Genomic DNA, 19,690 nt, shown 5'->3' with positions numbered 1-19,690 from the left:
CACTTTGGAAATGAGAGAGAAAATGGTTTCTCGAACAGGTTCGCCGGTAAGTGTTTCAGGTTCGTTGCCAAGAGGGCAATTTGGTGGATGGAAGGGATCTTTGATGTGAAATGATTTTCGGATGTCGAATGATATTCTAACTATATAGAATATCTATATCTATATATATAATACTAAAAATTTCGTAGACTACAGAGGAACCTACGGCATATGTCAGGCAAGTCTACAAATGCGCTAAGATAGGTATTTTATCTATACACTATTAATGCACTAAATGCAGTAGGACGTGTCTAGACTTAAGAATGATAAGCAGGCAATTCCCTAAGGATGATAAGTAGATGATTTTCGACTAGATATGATAAACAAAACTTTTGACATGTAGACACGGTCAAAGTCCAGACTCATTAATGTATTCTAACAACTACTAGTCAGACACACTAATGCAAGACCTGGTTCGCTAAGACCAACGCTCTGATACCAACTTTAACAACCCGTCCTAATCCTCCTGGATGAAGTCATCAACATTTGGTTCCATTGCGATGATCGACTCCCAGTAATGTCCTTAACATGAGCAAATGCACAGCGGAAGACTTAATTTGTACCTGAGAATAACATGCTTTAAAACGTCAACATAAAGTTGGTGAGATATATAGGTTTGATGCTAGCAGCGTAATAACTATGGACCATAAGATTTCATATCATATAATTAAACATAATACACTCGCAAGTGTATGTAAAAGTAGTTGAGCACTTGGTAACCATACTTAACATTTAAATCAACGCAGCATATTCTTAAATAATCACTACACCGTACCAAGTGTAGTATACAGAAACGAAGTACTGTGCAACCGTTGAAAACTGGTCGTCCAGCCCGGTTGGGGTTGTCAGGCCCGATAGATCTATCAACAGGATTCGCGTTTACATTCCTCAGGTAAATATTAGCTACCAAGTATAAAGAAATATGCCATGGTACAACTCAACATAGAATTTATTTTTGATCACTTGTGTCCATAACGTAATTCATAAAATGCATGTATTCTCATCCCAAAATGTTTAGAGTTTAAAAAAAAGGGACTATATACTCACCATGCTGTATTTTGTAGTAAAAATACATATAACATCGTTGATCAAATATAAGGTTGGCCTCAGATTCACGAACCTATAACATTTGTACATTTATTAATACACATAATCGTAATCGAACTTATATATTATACTTAGTGATAATTTTTATATTAATAACTTATATATTTTATTATATATTCAATTTGTATGTAAAAGTATTAATATATTAAATTTATGGGTGTTAAATATATTTTTATATAATCACACTCTCTGTTTACAAAATACTAGTTATAGTAACACTAGAATAATTATGACGATAAAAAAAATAAACTTAAGAATAGTGATACTTTTAGTAATAATGATTATAATAATAGTAATACTGATAATAATAATAACTATAATAATAATTTACTACTAATGATAATAATGATAATAATTTTTAAAATAATAACACTAATATTGTTTAATAATAATGATAATAATAATAATAATAATAATATTAATGATAATAATTTTTAAAATAATAATACTAATAATGATAAGAATAATTATAATACTACCTTAAAGCTTTTTCCCAAAAACAATTCCTCATACAAGACTTGAACCTGAACCTGAGACCTCTCGCTCATCCCCCAACCAACACCCAGGACCATTCTACTGTTTCTTGTTTTTCTGCTTAAATTCTCGACATCTATTTATATATCCCGTACCCTTTATTTATCAACTCAATCCAACAGGAACTGAAGTTGGGTCACAGCTAGTAGGCTAAAATCTCGGCCCAACAGACCCAAGATTAATTCGCCCAAACGGCCCAATTAAAACAAAACATAACGGCCCAAATTTTTATACATTTTGAAATTTATAACTGATATTTAGAACTAATTGCTATCAATCCCTTTTACAACTTGTTTTGTCATCATCATACGTCATTATCCATTATCTTAAATAATCAGATACATCACCGACACTTTTACCTAAAGCTTTGTAATAATTAATTAAACATGATCACATGTATCATCCTCTAAAGTTCGTTGTTGTAGCAAAAAAAAGAAGCAAGTACAGCAAGAGCATAACAGCTATATAAAGGGTTTTTGATGGCAAGTTGATCGAAGGATAAATTTAAGAGAGAGAGAGATAAAGATGGTTGTGTCGACGATGGTAGTCTTTAAGAAACAGGAAAGATGTTTAGTTGTTTTGGGTTTGTTATAGGACAAAAGTAGGAGTATTCGATGGGTGTAGCGGTTGTGTGGTGATCATGGTGGTGGGTGAGCCGTAGGTGGTTGTTCATGATGGTCATGTTGATGGTTATAGTAGGGTGATGGTGACTTCAAATGAAAAAAAGAAATGGTAACAAGCATGTGTTAGTGGGTTTCGTTTTAAGGTGATGGGTTATAGGGTGGTGACGGGGTGGTTGTTGTGACAACCCGGAAATTTCCAACCAAATTTAAACTTTATCTTTATATTATTCCAACACGATAAGTAAAGTTTGTTAAGTTAAATCTCAAGAATTTTAAATTGTGTTCATACATTCATTATAACCTCGACCAAATTCCGACGATTCACGAACCGTTATATATAAATAAATATGTATATATATGTATATATATATTATAACTTGAGAATATTAATAAAGTATTAAACGTATAATACTTTACATGAACGTATTTGTTTCAATATGTTTATCGATGGAATTAGAAGATTGATGATGTAGCGTGAGGGTACGAAATAGTATTATTTTTACTAGGAAATACTACAAAATATGACACAAGTTTTATTAATTTACGGATGGGATATACCTAAACCTTGCTACAACACTATAGGCAGTGTACCTAATCGTAGAGTAGTGTAGTTTTTAGTAAGTCCGGTTCGTTCCACAGGGAGCTAGTGATTACGTACTATATTTTTATAAAACTATATTTATATAAATATATATATATATAAGTAGTAATATTATTATAAAAGGGGGGTTTTTACCGTTTAATGACCGGTTTGTCGATTTTATATTTTTAAGCGTAAAGATAAATGACAATAATTAAAGTGCGTAAAATAAATAAATGACGATAAATAAAATAACAATAAATAAAATTGCGATAGAATATGAAATAAAAGGATTATGCTTATTTAAACTTCCGTAATCATGATGTTTGACGTTTTGATTTTAATTAATTGTTACTCGGGTTAATTGTCCTTTGTCATGGTTTATTTGATACCTATCTGGTTTTTATCCATAATAGTCCATCGGTCATAAATATAAAGTGCGAGTGTCCTCGTCAAATTACCCTTATACCCGAAGTCAAATATTCCAACTAATTAAGGATTTAAACTGTGACGCAGTTATCACTTCTGTCAACAATTACACCAGTTATCACTGTATGTAATCTACCCCTGTTTTGATTAGATATGAATATTAATTTACCCACTTGATCAGTTTGAATAATCAATTACCCAACCCGAATAATTAATTAAATGATTATAATAGATTCCATATGAACGTCACTAAATAGGACAACCATAATCATTATTAATTATTAGGATAATTAATTTGAAGATAGGTTCGACAGACTCCAATGAGTTGTCACTCAATTAGACAATACCCCCCATCTATTAATAGTCAATAGTCCAATTTCCACAAGTGTTGGTCTTTTGCCCAAACCTTAATTATGGTACAAAGCCCAATTACCCAATTTTAGTAATTAGCCCAACATCATGATTACTTCGTTTTAAATAAGCATAATAATAACTTAGCTATGAGACATTAATATAAAAAGGTTGAACATAACTTACAATGATTAAAAATAGCGTAGCGTTACACGGACAGAATTTCGACTTACACACTCAAACGATCTCTATCATAAATCTTATTATTATCATAATTTAAAATTAAAATTAAGATTATTGTTATATCTTATTACATTAACATTATGATAGAGATTTTTAGATATTGATATTGATAATAGATTTTTAGGATAGAAAAAGGGATGCTTTTAAATTGATCGATAATCATCGCCTTTTATAGGCAAAATATGAAATTGAATTTTCATTTACGACCCCTGAACTATGCTAAATTAACAACTTTTTATTATTTAATATTATTCTTATTATGAATTATTTAAATATTATATTTTATTCTTTTGCATAGTTGACTCGTAATTTTTACACCGTTGCGTCGAGCGTTGAGAGTTGACTCATGTCCCGGTTCCGGATTTTCGAACGTCCTTGCGTACTATTTTATATCGTGTACTTTGCGTTTTGTAACTTGTACTCTTGTCATTTTTAGACGTTCTTCATCAATAATTTGAACCTTTTTAATTGTATCTTGTACTTTTGAGCTTTTTGGACCTTTTTGTCTTCAATTTGTCGAATCTGCCTTTTGTCTTCGCACTTATTTAATATAAACGAATATCACTTGAAAATGGAACAATTGCAACTAAAATCTTGTCTTTCTTGGGGGATAATGCTATGAAATATATGTTCCTTTTTAGCCTTATCAATATCCCCACACTTGAGCGTTGCTTGTGCTCAAGCAATATAGTCTTGAAATACTAGAATCACTTCTTTATTCTTCACACTTTGTACATCAGTGATTTTGATATGGCGGTATAAACAATGGTAGTAACGATATGGTTTACAGTCCCACATGACTATAAAAATTTAGATCCATTAAGGAAATTGGATCTTTATAAAAACATTTGATCTTTTGAAAATTCATTCTAGCTTTTACCCTAGATAAGTTTTCTGATTTGATCCATCATCGGTGTTGCAAAATATATTTATGGATCAATATTTTGGCTAAAACTTTTAGGTTCGTGTAATCCACTGCTATCCCGGTATCGGAAAGCACACATCCAGTTTACTTGTTCCGTATATTACCTTTCGGTAAACTACCGTCCGGTTGTAAAGGAAAGCGATGAACAAGAAACTATTAAGGCAATGTCCCGTGACATGCAGATGATTATGGTCTTATTAACGTGTCGGATGCTAGAACTATCCTTGGTAGGAGCGATAGTAAAGATCATCCTATAATTTTTCGGTCTGGCACAAGGTCCTGTCTCCGACCATGCTATGCAACCACCGTTCTTACGGTTGACACCCGATTTGGTTCAGGTGACCTAATGAATTCCAGGTGAATTTCTTAGGATTTTACGTTCAATGGTAATGAACGCATTGAAAATGGTTTTTCAGAAAACAAATCGGTTTGTATTTTTGATCAAAATATTTTCTCGTTCATGCTCGAGTTTAGATATCATCGAATTCCATGAGTTTGAATTCTCAATCTTTAAGGTCAATCTCTAGGATTGAGTATTATCAGTCTTAAAAGCTGATTTTTAATCTTTAAGGAGATTATCCTTTTCTGGGGATCTGATTCATTAGTCTTATCAAGCTAATTTGCACGGTGCCTCCCCATTGTACGAGATAAATCCTTCTCATGGTTAGGATAAATCTGACCACTTGGCGACCCTGTTTGATGCTGAGGTCCGTGGATTTCCTGCTGATTTTAGTGATGACTTTTCTAGATTTTTCGTCAACCTACAGCTGGTCTGGACGACAACTTCATGACCTAAATCAAGAAGCGCATGTCTTTTTCGGAAGACTTTACTTCCTTTTAATGATGGAATTGATTCATCGTGTAGATCCATCTTTCTTTCAAATGTATTACAGTAAACCGGGTAAAACTGATTAGTATCGTCCAAAGCAAAAGTACCTACAATAATCTTGTACAAAAATATGTGATATATGTTTTAAATTGAATAGCTTGGTACATTCTTCCCACACTTAGTTTCTTTCTTTGCCTTTTTATTTTCTTCTATTTCATTTTAAATGAATTCAAGCGTTTTAGGGTGTTTCTCAATTTATGTCCTTTTCGAGGTAACGATAATTTCGGTATTATCACCTAGTTTTCATCGTTCATAAATATGTATAAACATGATTTTGAGTCATTTAATTGAAAATTTTTCAAATTTTCACAAAATTTGGCAAATAAACTAAGTGTAAACCCGAGAGAATTTATAACCCTTCCCCACACTTGAGATCATGCAATGCCCTCATTTGCATGAAATCAGACTATAATTATAAATTCATGAGGGTGATTAGTGTAGAAAAGTGATTAAAAATACCGAGTTTGCAAACATATTGTTATTTCACATTTGATTTTTTTGCGTCTTGTCAAAATCAGTAGCTTTTGCTGAACTTCATGACAGTCTTTGAAAGTGCGCTGTTTTACCCTGTTGTGTACATAACATAAAATACAAACATATATATACATATTTTTGAAGTTTGGTACATAACCCCACGTTCAAAAATTTATAATATATAATATTTTTGGCATCCTTTAGATCAATAAAATTAAAAATAATGATAACAAAATTTGTCGCCCCGCCCTCGGGTAAAGCAATTTCGGTTCAATGACCTAGTGTTCAACTTACGACGAATTTTAAAAATCATATTTTTAACTTAAAGAAATAAAGTAAATTTTGTTTTTTAAAATCACAATAAAACATAAATTAAAATGCATATTAATTTCAAATAAAACCTAAAAAAAATAAAAATTCAGAATGGAGGGAGAAAACTAGTTCTTTAGTGTCTGCTAGCGGAAAAGACCAATCGGATTCCATTCTCGGAACTACACGAGAACAGAACAAATAACTTTAGACAGCATTATCTTTTTAGAACATTCGAATCTCCCCACACTTAGGTAGCTGTGGTGTTGAAATTGTGATTAACTTCATTGTCAATTTCTCTTGGTCCATAATCAACTTGCCTATCTGTGACTTTTTCTTTAAGCCAGTGCCCGGCTTCTTCCGTAATATCCCATAATTCAACTAGCTTCGCCCTTTCTTTAGGCGACAGATTGGATACTAACCGGTTACATAACTTAAAGTTCCCCTTACTTCTAGCATCAATAGCCCATTTAAAAAATTTCTTCATTGAACTGTTAATAACGGGGTCATTTAATTTCGTATCAATAACGGGGTTCTTTGTTATCATGTCATCATTAGGTGTTACTTCATTTTCCCCACACTTAGGCGTTTCATTATTGCTAAGTATTACCGTTGGAGTTGGTAAAACAACATGGTTCTTACCAATCGTTTTTGCTGGTTCAACGGTTTTGGTTGGTGGAGATTTAGTCTTTCGAATCATAAAGGTGATCGATTTGTCACCACTACTAAGTGTCATTCTTCCATTTCCTACATCAAATAACGCCTTGGTGGACGCTAAGAATGGCCGACCTAAAATTAGAGGAATGTTTGGGTCCTCTTCTATGTCAATGACAATAAATTCGACTAGAAAGGTTAAATTGCCTACTTGAACGGGTAGGTTGTCAGCAATTCCAACTGGGTGCTTAATGGTTTGATCAAAGAGTCGAACACTCATATCCGTTGGACTTAACTTACCTACACCTAATCTCTTATATAAGGAAAGAGGCATAACACTTACACTTGCACCTAAATCTGCCAGTGCATCATACATGACACAATCACTAAGTAGACAAGGAACAATAAATTCACCCGGATCACCTACCCTAGGTGGAGGTTTTGGTGGAACTGTCTTCACCGGGTTTATATTTACGGCTTTTGTTTCTTGCACTTTCTTATTCTTTTTCTTCTTCTTCTTTCCAGATATATCACAATCTTTATTACCTATCACTTGCTCATACTCAACTCCTTTTCTTGGAAACGGGATGGGTGGTTTATATGGTGCCACCACTGGCTTTACATACTCGGGTGGTGGTGGTGTTGTAACTTCTTCATTGTTACTCATATCTAAAACCTCCCCAACTTCTGGAGCTGGTTTTTCAGAATTCGTGGACACCATATTAACATTCTCATTCCGAGGATTTACTTCAGTATCACTCGGTAGCTTTCCTTATTCCCTCTCACTCATCATGCTAGCAAGAGTACCTACGTGTTTTTCTAGATTCAAAATGGAAGCTTGTTGAGTTCTTAATGACTGATCAAACCTCTCGTTCGTTTGGGTTTGAGCCGTAATAAATTGTGTTTGAGATTCCATTAGCTTTGCCATCATTTCTTCTAGATTTGGCTTTTTCTCTTCGGTTTGATGTAGCGGTTTATACAAGCTAGGTCTTTGTTGATTGAAAGTGTTGTTTTGAGTTGGTTGGTTATTCGGACCTTGTTGGTTATACCAGTTATTTTCGGGTCCTTTTGGATTGTAAAGAATGTTTTGATTTCGATTGAAGTTTAGCTTTGGCGGTTGCTAATTATTTTGATAATTATTTCCAGGCCTTTGGTTCATATAGGAAACATTCTCTCGTTGTTCCAATGTTGGTTCAATGTGACAATCTTTCAATAAGTGTGGTCCACCGCATAGCTCACAACTGATTCGTATTGCGTGAATATCTTTATTCATCTTTTCCATTCGTCTTTCGAAAGCATCTATTTTTGCTGAAACGGAATCAAAGTCATGGCTAGAATCGGCTCTAGCCACTTTAGATGAACGAAAAATATCTTTTTCTTGGTGCCACTCATGCGAGCGGGAGGCTGTGTTATCAATAATTTTGTAAGCTTCAGTTGCAGTTTTCTTCATAATGGAACCACCAGCTGTTATGTCGATGTCTTTTCGTGTAGCAACGTTGACACCTTGGTAGAATATTTGTACTATTTGATAAGTGTCTAAACCGTGTTGAGGACATCCTCTCAACATCCTTCCGAATCTTGTCCACGCCTCATATAATGTTTCATTTGGCTTTTGTGTGAACGTAACAATTTCTCCTTGAAGTCTCACGGCTTTAGATGCCGGAAAGAATCTTTGAAGAAATTTTTCAACTAAGACATCCCATGTGTCAATCGCCCCTTCAGGTAACGATTCTAACCAATCTTTGGCTTCTCCCTTTAAAGTCCAGGGAAACAACATGAGATATATCTGTTCATCCTCCACTTCTCGGATTTTGAATAGTGTACAGATCCTATTAAAGGTACGAAGGTGTTCGTTAGGATCTTCATTCGGTGCACCACTGAATTGGCATTGGTTAGTTACCATGTGTAGGATTTGTCCTTTAATTTCATAATCTGGAGCATTAACTTCTGGTTTAATAATGGCGTGACCTTGGCCCGTGCGTTTAGCCCTCATTCGATCTTCCATACTTAGAGGTTCTAGATTTTCCATGATTGGATTTGTTGTATCCGAATCACTAGAGGATTCTGATTTAACGGTTTGGGGTTCAGGATCTTGGAATTGTCCTTGAATATCTTCCGGGTTCTTAGTTGTGAAATCGGGTTCAAAAGATGGATTATCGAAATTTGAATTGGAGTACTTGGTCGACTAGATGACGATTCTAAAGAAAAATCAACGGCGGCGATATTTGTTAAACGATGTCTTGATCGAGTTACAGGTGGTGAACGTATGACCGGCGGTGAACGTCTTGCTCGGTGCATTCACTGAATATCCTATTAGTTTTTAAAAAGGAAAGAAAAATTATATAAGTTATCCAATCAATAGACTTTTCTGATTTTGCCCACGTTTCGAATAGCCAAAAGATGCAGCAGAGGGGCAGGATTCGTTTGGTCTCAATATAATTGAGTACTGTTTGGCTCCAATAACCCGGTCCACGTACAAATCCAACTATTACTACGAACCAGAAAATTTTGATGTCTATCAATTTAACCACTTAAAATAAATTTTCGTAATTTTAAGAAATTTAGAGAAGAAGTAGAAAAAAATCTAAGTCCTAAAAACTAGAATGGCGAGAAATAAGAGAGAAAAAGAGTGCGCGTCGAAAAATGTCGAAAAATAAAAGGTCGAAAAATAGGCGTCGAAAAATAAAAATAAGAAAGTAGCGCGAAAAACGGCGTCGCAAAATTCTAAAGCACCTAAATCTTAGTCTAAGGAATAAGCACTTAAGGGATTTTACGGCAAACCTAAAAATTCTAGAAATAAAAATAACTATGCAAAACTAAACTTAATACTAAAAATTGTAACTATAGTCTAAAAATCTAAAGGTAATAAAACTTAAAAAAAAATTATTATTTATTATTTTTAAAAAAAAAAAATTTTAAAATTTTTTTTTTTAAAAAAAAAGAATTTTTTTTTTAACAATTTTTTTTTTTTTTTAAAAACGAATTTTTTTTCTTAAAAAAACGTTTTTTTTTACAACTTTTTTTTTTTTTTAAAAACGATTTTTTTACAAATTAATAATTTTTTTATAATTATTATTTTTTTTCAAAACTTTTTTTTTAATTCATTTACTATTTATGAATAGTAAATGAAAAGAAATTAATTAATTTACTATTCACATGAAAGCGATATGATAGAAATTATTAATTACAAGTTACGTAATATACCCCTGAAGTATTTAATAAATACGACTTTTTAAAACTTTACGTATCAAATTTTGATTCTAAAATATTATTATATTATTATATTCTATTTCAATATTATTATATTATTATATTCTATTTTAATATTATTATATTATTATATTTTATTTCAATATTATTATAATTAAAAATATAGCGTTTTAGCGCTCCCCGGCAGCGGCGCCAAAAACTTGATGATGTAGCGTGAGGGTACGAAATAGTATTATTTTTACTAGGAAATACTACAAAATATGACACAAGTTTTATTAATTTACGGATGGGATATACCTAAACCTTGCTACAACACTATAGGCAGTGTACCTAATCGTAGAGTAGTGTAGTTTTTAGTAAGTCCGGTTCGTTCCACAGGGAGCTAGTGATTACGTACTATATTTTTATAAAACTATATTTATATAAATATATATATATATAAGTAGTAATATTATTATAAAAGGGGGGTTTTTACCGTTTAATGACCGGTTTGTCGATTTTATATTTTTAAGCGTAAAGATAAATGACAATAATTAAAGTGCGTAAAATAAATAAATGACGATAAATAAAATAACAATAAATAAAATTGCGATAGAATATGAAATAAAAGGATTATGCTTATTTAAACTTCCGTAATCATGATGTTTGACGTTTTGATTTTAATTAATTGTTACTCGGGTTAATTGTCCTTTGTCATGGTTTATTTGATACCTATCTGGTTTTTATCCATAATAGTCCATCGGTCATAAATATAAAGTGCGAGTGTCCTCGTCAAATTACCCTTATACCCGAAGTCAAATATTCCAACTAATTAAGGATTTAAACTGTGACGCAGTTATCACTTCTGTCAACAATTACACCAGTTATCACTGTATGTAATCTACCCCTGTTTTGATTAGATATGAATATTAATTTACCCACTTGATCAGTTTGAATAATTAATTATCCAACCCGAATAATTAATTAAATGATTGTAAAGGATGTCGTATAAACGTCACTAAATAGGACATCCATAATAGTCCATCGGTCATAAATATAAAGTGCGAGTGTCCTCGTCAAATTACCCTTATACCCGAAGTCAAATATTCCAACTAATTAAGGATTTAAACTGTGACGCAGTTATCACTTCTGTCAACAATTACACCAGTTATCACTGTATGTAATCTACCCCTGTTTTGATTAGATATGAATATTAATTTACCCACTTGATCAGTTTGAATAATCAATTACCCAACCCGAATAATTAATTAAATGATTATAATAGATTCCATATGAACGTCACTAAATAGGACAACCATAATCATTATTAATTATTAGGATAATTAATTTGAAGATAGGTTCGACAGACTCCAATGAGTTGTCACTCAATTAGACAATACCCCCCATCTATTAATAGTCAATAGTCCAATTTCCACAAGTGTCGGTCTTTTGCCCAAACCTTAATTATGGTACAAAGCCCAATTACCCAATTTTAGTAATTAGCCCAACATCATGATTACTTCGTTTTAAATAAGCATAATAATAACTTAGCTATGAGACATTAATATAAAAAGGTTGAACATAACTTACAATGATTAAAAATAGCGTAGCGTTACACGGACAGAATTTCGACTTACACACTCAAACGATCTCTATCATAAATCTTATTATTATCATAATTTAAAATTAAAATTAAGATTATTGTTATATCTTATTACATTAACATTATGATAGAGATTTTTAGATATTGATATTGATAATAGATTTTTAGGATAGAAAAAGGGATGCTTTTAAATTGATCGATAATCATCGCCTTTTATAGGCAAAATATGAAATTGAATTTTCATTTACGACCCCTGAACTATGCTAAATTAACAACTTTTTATTATTTAATATTATTCTTATTATGAATTATTTAAATATTATATTTTATTCTTGTGCATAGTTGACTCGTAATTTTTACACCGTTGCGTCGAGCGTTGAGAGTTGACTCATGTCCCGGTTCCGGATTTTCGAACGTCCTTGCGTACTATTTTATATCGTGTACTTTGCGTTTTGTAACTTGTACTCTTGTCATTTTTAGACGTTCTTCATCAATAATTTGAACCTTTTTAATTGTATCTTGTACTTTTGAGCTTTTTGGACCTTTTTGTCTTCAATTTGTCGAATCTGCCTTTTGTCTTCGCACTTATTTAATATAAACGAATATCACTTGAAAATGGAACAATTGCAACTAAAATCTTGTCTTTCTTGGGGGATAATGCTATGAAATATATGTTCCTTTTTAGCCTTATCAAAGATAATATCGAATGATTAATTTATCAGATACATTATGATATGATTACGGGTCTATGTTATGAGGTCCACTGTGATTTAAGAAATCTATTCTTTTTGACAAAATTCGGAAAATGGTAAAGTGATTTATAAGTAAGAACGTGAAGTGTAAATAACTTAGATGTTGGATATCGACAAGTTATGTAACTCGACATTTTTCATTAAGATGATTTCATACGTTTATTTAACCTTTGAACTTTATCCCATGCTTCACCAACAAACTGTAATTTAAAAACTTGAAACCTATTATGAATATATATGATTCTACTTTTCTAAAACATTTTATGATATAACGATTTCCATTATTTTAACCTTTAAACAAAATGATTCTTAAAAATATATTTGGTTTTGGAAAACAAAATTATTATATTTATTTGATTTAGTTTCAAACGTACAAAAACGTTTTCAGCTTAAAAAGAACTTTATTATTAAAACGTATATAACTTTTATAAATATCTAGAACTACTTTTGACAACTCATTACTTAACCAGTATGATAAAGATAACGATATTTATATTTTATTTTATTAAATATATATAACGATTTAAATTAATATTATATATATTTATACGCGTATTATACGTACATAGTTTTATACTTTTACTATACTTAAACTTTATCTTTACTTTATTTTTACTTTACTTTACTTTAACTTTAATAATTCACTTTAATAATTCATACTTTAATAATTCACTTTAATAATTCATACTTTAATAATTCATACTTTAATAATTCACTTTAATAATTCATACTTTAATAATTCACTTTAATAATTCAAAAATCTATTATAAATAGAATTCAATAGGTTTCATTATTTCATAAGAAACTTGAAAATATTTTTCTCTAAACTCTCTCAATCGATTTACATATATATATTTACTCCGTATTATTTCAAGATATTATTAGTATACATAAAATATTACGTCAGAGTGCTGTCCGAGTGATTTCGAAATTGTTTTTTCGAGTGGGATTGGATTAAGGAAATTATGGGTTATAGCTATGGAGGTGATTGGGTATGGTTCATGGGTATGCTCGTGAGATCAATATAGTGTTTATCATCTCCGTTGCGTCTACGTACCTTTCCTGCAATATTGAATCTCAATATTGATACGTGAGTACTCATAATTTAACTTTTACATACTAATAGTGTATCCCTGACTAGTGCTCGAGTATATAGGATTATGCATGTTTGTACTTTTGATATTGCCTTTAGTTAGGTTATGTTAAATCCTGAATTAGTTATACATGTCGTTGGAAAGCTAGCGAAAAATTAAGAACTTTTCATTTAGATATCGAATGATTTCGATGAACAGATTTGAAGTTATAGTCCATCGAATTTTTGTATTATTATTAAAAATGATTATTATTATCGTCGTTATTATCGTTGTTCTAGTTTTATCTTATTATTATTATTATTATTATTATTATTATTATTATTATTATCTTTATCAATAAAAGGATTTATCATTAAAAATTGTTATTTTTTTTATTATTACTATCGTTATTATCGTTAAAGTTATAATTAGTATTATTATTATTATCCAATTATTATTATTATTATTATTATTATTATTATTATTATTATTATTATTATTATTATTGGTATTATTATTATTATTATTATCATTATTAATATATATATATATATCATTATTTAAAAATGGTTATTGTTATTGTTATTATTATTATTACTATATTATCATTAAGATAATTATTAGTATTATCGTTAATAATGTTATAGTAACTATCATTATTAATATTAGTGTAATTAAAACAAATATTTGTAACACCTAATTATTTTGATTACTATTTTTATCATTATTACGAACACGATATAAAAGACGATTAAAAGCTATTAAACGAAACGATTAGGAAATAATGGGTAAGAGTATCATGATGAAATTAAAATATTATAAGATATTGATTTAGATAAAATTATCGTTCTTATTATTTTTATCATTACTATTATTATTAAAATTATCATTAGTATTAAAACTATCATTTTAACAAAAATTATCATTTTAATAGAAATGTCATTGTTACTATAAAATATCATTATTATTATTATTATTTTAAATAGAATTATTATTTTAAAGATAATATTAAAAATTATCGTAAATATTAGAGTTATCATAATTAGAATTATCGTTTTATCATAATGTCATCTTAGTAATTATAAATATTGATATTTTTATAATAATAATTATTATTACAAAATAATACAACTTTTACTTACTATCATTATAGATATTATTTTATCAAATAAATATTTGATACAAACATATTTTACTACGTGTAATAACTTACTTTAATAATACCTATCATATTATCTTTATAATATTAAATGAACCCTATAAATTTTATTACTTAATATATATAAAAGTATATTTTATTATATAAATATAATATAAAATTTTATTTATTAATAAATAAATTATATTATTTACTCTAATAAATCTTTTAAAAATATTTAAAAATATAACACGACGATATTTAAACTATATATTAATCATGTATAGATTTTTGGAAATTATTTTGAGTCAAATTTACTTTTGTTGACTTTTGCATATTAGTCTCGAGCATTAGGATTGTGGTACACTATGACTTGACCTAATTTGTTAGACAAATATTGACCAACACATAAATATATATAATTAATTTAGGTTCGTGAATCCGAGGCCAACCTTGCACTTGTTCAATGACGTTATATGTATTTTTACTACGAAATACAGTATGGTGAGTTTCATTTGCCTTTTTACCCTTTATATTTTTGGGACTGAGAATACATGCGCTTTTATAAATGTTTGACGAAATAGACACAAGTAATTGAAACTACATTCTATGGTTGAATTATCGAAATCGAATATGCCCCTTTTTATTAAAGTCTGGTAATCTAAGAATTAGGGAACAGACACCCTAATTGACGCGAATCCTAAAGATAGATCTATTGGGCCTAACAAACCCCATCCAAAGTACCGGATGCTTTAGTACTTCGAAATTATATCATGTCCGAAGGAGGATCCCGGAATGATAGGGGATATTCTTATATGTATCTAGTTAATGTCGGTTACCAGGTGTTCACCATATGAATGATTATTTTTTGTCTCTATGCATGGAACGTATATTTATGAGAACTGGAAATGAAATTCTTGTGGTCTATTAAAATGATGGAAATAAATGATTATGATAAACTAATGAACTCACCAACCTTTTGGTTGACACTTTAAAGCATGTTTATTCTCAGGTGTTAAAGAAATATTTCGCTGTGCATTTGCTCATTTTAAAGATATTACTTGGAGTCTTTGATAGCATATTTCGAAGAACGTTGCATTCGAGTCATTGAGTTCATCAAAGATTATTATTAAATCAATTTATAGTTGGATAGTGGATATTATGAAATGGTATGCATGCCTGTCAATTTTTGATGTAAAAAAAGATTGTCTTTTAAAAACGAATGCAATGTTTGTAAAATGTATCATATAGAGGTCAAATACCTCGCAATGTAATCAACTATTGTGAATCATTTATAATGTATATGAACGGGTCCTTTCAGTTGGTATCAGAGCGGTGGTCTTAGCGAACCAGGTCTGCATTAGTGTGTCTAACTGATAAGTCATTAGGATGCATTAGTGAGTCTGGACTTCAACCGTGTCTGCATGTCAAAAGTTTTGCTTATCATTTCTAGTCGGAAATCATCTGCTTATCATCCATAGGAAATTACCTGCTTATCATTATTAGTCTAGACACGTCTTGCTACATTAATTACATGAGTAGTGTATAGACAAAATTCATATCTTAGCGTATCTGCTAAATCATATCTTATCGTATCTGTTACTTTAAACTTTGCCTGACATATCCCGCAAATTCCTCCGTAATCTATGAAATCTTTTGATCTCTATATATAGATATCCTATGTAAATAGAATACCACCCGATAGCCGAAAAATCATTTTATATCGAAAATCCTTTATCCAATCGTACGAAATGGAATTTGTCATCAGTTCAAGTCACTCGGATTCCGAAATGGAATCTCACTCAAGCTCCGAAAGCAGTGTGACCGGAATGGATCAACCAATCAGTCATCACCTATTCTGGATGAATTGGGGATGGGTTCGTAGCCTCCTCAATCATTAGAAACAAGAAGAAGGCGATCCTTTCCATACACCACATTGCCCTCTTGGCGAAGAACCTGAAGCACTTACTGGCGAACCTGTTCGAGACACCATTTTCTCTCTCATTTCCAGGGTATCTCGTCACGATTATATACTACATCAAATTCTAGATTTTATTTATCCGCTCATTCCGACCGACAATCATCCTGGAATAATAGAAGAAGTCAACGAACTTCGCGCTCGGGTAGTGGCTTTGGAGAATATGGTGCAGAGATTATAAACACCAGCAGCAGCACCAGCAGCATAACCAGTACCACCATCATCAACGCCAACAGTACCATTACCACCTCCAACCACAACCGTGTTGTAAACCTCAACTTCACAATCTGTCCCACGAGCATCAACATCATACGCACCATAGATACCAAGGAGTACCAACAACAATAACTGACGAAGTATTAATTCATAACTTCATTGGAGAAACATTCCTCGATGATTATATAATCTCTAAAGTTTTAGAGATTATCTAATCTAGCCCTAACCATAAATCAGTTAAGCGAACCAAAATGATAGAAGGAAGAGTAGAAACCCTGACAAAAATGGTGTGTGATTAACAAGTTAAACTTGTTTTACCAACAGCATCAACAGTATCGTCAACGTCACCAGCATCGTCAGTACAGTCAACATCAGAATCAACAACACCTATAACATCACAAACTCCGTCAGTTCATGAATCACTGTGGACATCATTACGAATCAATAACATGTATATTGTATCAACAAGTTATGAAGAATTAACTCATTCCCTCTGAAGAAATTATATATATATTTTTTGAAATAAAAAATAAATCTTTCCGCGCTAAGCTATTGTGTGTGAATCTTAACTACACGGTTAATTCATATTACAAATATGCAATAATGTACGTCCTTCGGCTGTAACTTAACTAGCGTTAACTACAATCTCTGTCGCAATTCAACAAATTCCAATTCATAATAAATCAAGTATATATTTTATTTTACACTTTCATCATTGATGTAACCGAAACTTTTCAGATAACATCATTCGTACTTTGCGAAGTTCACAAGAATTTAACGAAAACCAACATCACATCTCAACAAATAACGAAGTATTGATTCATAATTTCAATATTATTGAAGAAATACTTATGTAACCTCTAAAACCTTCAAGGAATTATTCAATTCTAGTTCCAACCGTAAATCGAATGAGTTTAATTTAGTATTAACTCATTAAAATCTATGTTACATCTGAGGAGAATATATACATATATATTTTCATAAAGACTGTAATAAAATTCTTATGTACAAAATATTAATTGTGAAATTTTTTTAACGGGTAGGTATTACCCGAGGGATATATATAAATTCACAATTAATATGTTACATTCTTCGAATCATATTAAGCAAATTATCAATTATACTTCCTACTTTCACAATAATATACATTCTTTCATAGAAATCAAAACAACCATACTCATTCAAACCCAATTACGTATTTTGATTTTAAAATCTCAGAATTCAATTCGAGATATAACCGGTACCATTAATTTTAGATTCCTACATCTTTCAAAGCTATACTTTGACTTCAAAAGTGTGTTAGAACATCAAATGTATACAAACGATTACAATCTATGTTCAAACCCTTCGAAAATCTCTGAAGACACTTCAAATAATGAGCAATCGAGATGATGATCCAACCACATATTACCCACAGTTATGTACTTAAAAAGCTCTCAAAACCAAAGTCATAATTCAACACATATCTGTGTCAGATCTTTTGGCATTTATTAGCCAAAATAACCTTGCAATTCCTTTGCAAAGTAGCAAATTATATCACAGCTCCAGCAAGACAACTTCGATTTTTTCATTCGGAGTAGCCTTATCATAATTTTGATATATGTGAGTACCCTTTTGTTACCGGAGAACATTTCATATTCCACTACATTAGCAATAAACTTACCAACAACTTCACTGATCTTGGGCATTCCGAAGAATCTTTATATTTATCGAAACCTCATCATTTACTCATCTGCCTCTTGTAACGAGAATTGCCATACGAATCATTGGGAATTAGCAATCAGTATTTTGAAATCTCACAGCATGTTGACGCCAACAGTTATACATAACGTCTATTTCCAAGGCTTACATACTTCGAATGTGAAGTTTCTGAAAAACACTCTGAACCGCGAACTAGTTCTCGAAATGCTGATGAAGCAACAAAAACTGTAAACGACCTTAGCAGTAAAAAGTTTGATGATAAAGATTAGTGTATTAACAAAGCTCAGAAATAGAGAAGTTTTGAAACTGGAAAACGGATTGAGCAAAGTATGAAGGAGGCTATGGACAAATCACAAAGACTGAACCTGCCTTCAAAGAATCCAAATGATTCAGTGTCTGCTGAAGTCATTAACGAATACCTTGCTTCTGACACTAAACCCTTACAGACAATATTCTTCATCATCCTCTGATATTAGAAATTCTAAGATATCATCGTATCTTTCATTATAAATATCCTCCATATTTCTGAAGATATTTCCATAACTATTCTTATCTGAAATCATTTATCTCTTTGCGCTATCTGTATTACATCAAAAAGGAAACTGTTTAGTTCCTATACTCTGTAAACCTTTGAGTTTAAAATATGAATGTTTTTGAAGTAGTGTTGGAAACTGAAGCATGAGTTAGTATAATATAATGACACTTGATCAACGTGATTATATTACAGTAATTCATGCTAAGTTTCTAAATGGAACGTGATGATTCACAGATCATAACATCATCATGTGCCATGTTATACGACTCTTGTATTCTATTTAACCTCTAAAATATCAAGAAAATATTTCTTGATGATTCGGCCTTTTCCAAGGTATTCTAGTAATTT

General features: G+C 31.0%; 1 non-coding gene across 1 annotated transcript; it reads left to right on the top strand.

Moving 5' to 3' along the window:
- The first annotated feature begins 8,695 nt into the window (after window positions 1–8,695).
- LOC139850882 (small nucleolar RNA R71) lies at window positions 8,696–8,802 on the top strand. The gene has a single exon (XR_011760258.1). It is a non-coding gene; the product is annotated as a small nucleolar RNA R71 (small nucleolar RNA).
- Window positions 8,803–19,690: the final 10,888 nt, after the last annotated feature.

The sequence above is a fragment of the Rutidosis leptorrhynchoides genome, chromosome 5 (assembly GCF_046630445.1).
Source record: "Rutidosis leptorrhynchoides isolate AG116_Rl617_1_P2 chromosome 5, CSIRO_AGI_Rlap_v1, whole genome shotgun sequence".
Classification (NCBI taxonomy): Eukaryota; Viridiplantae; Streptophyta; class Magnoliopsida; order Asterales; family Asteraceae; genus Rutidosis; species Rutidosis leptorrhynchoides.
Note: the sequence above shows the minus strand (reverse complement) of the source record. Positions and strands in the feature narration are given on the sequence as shown.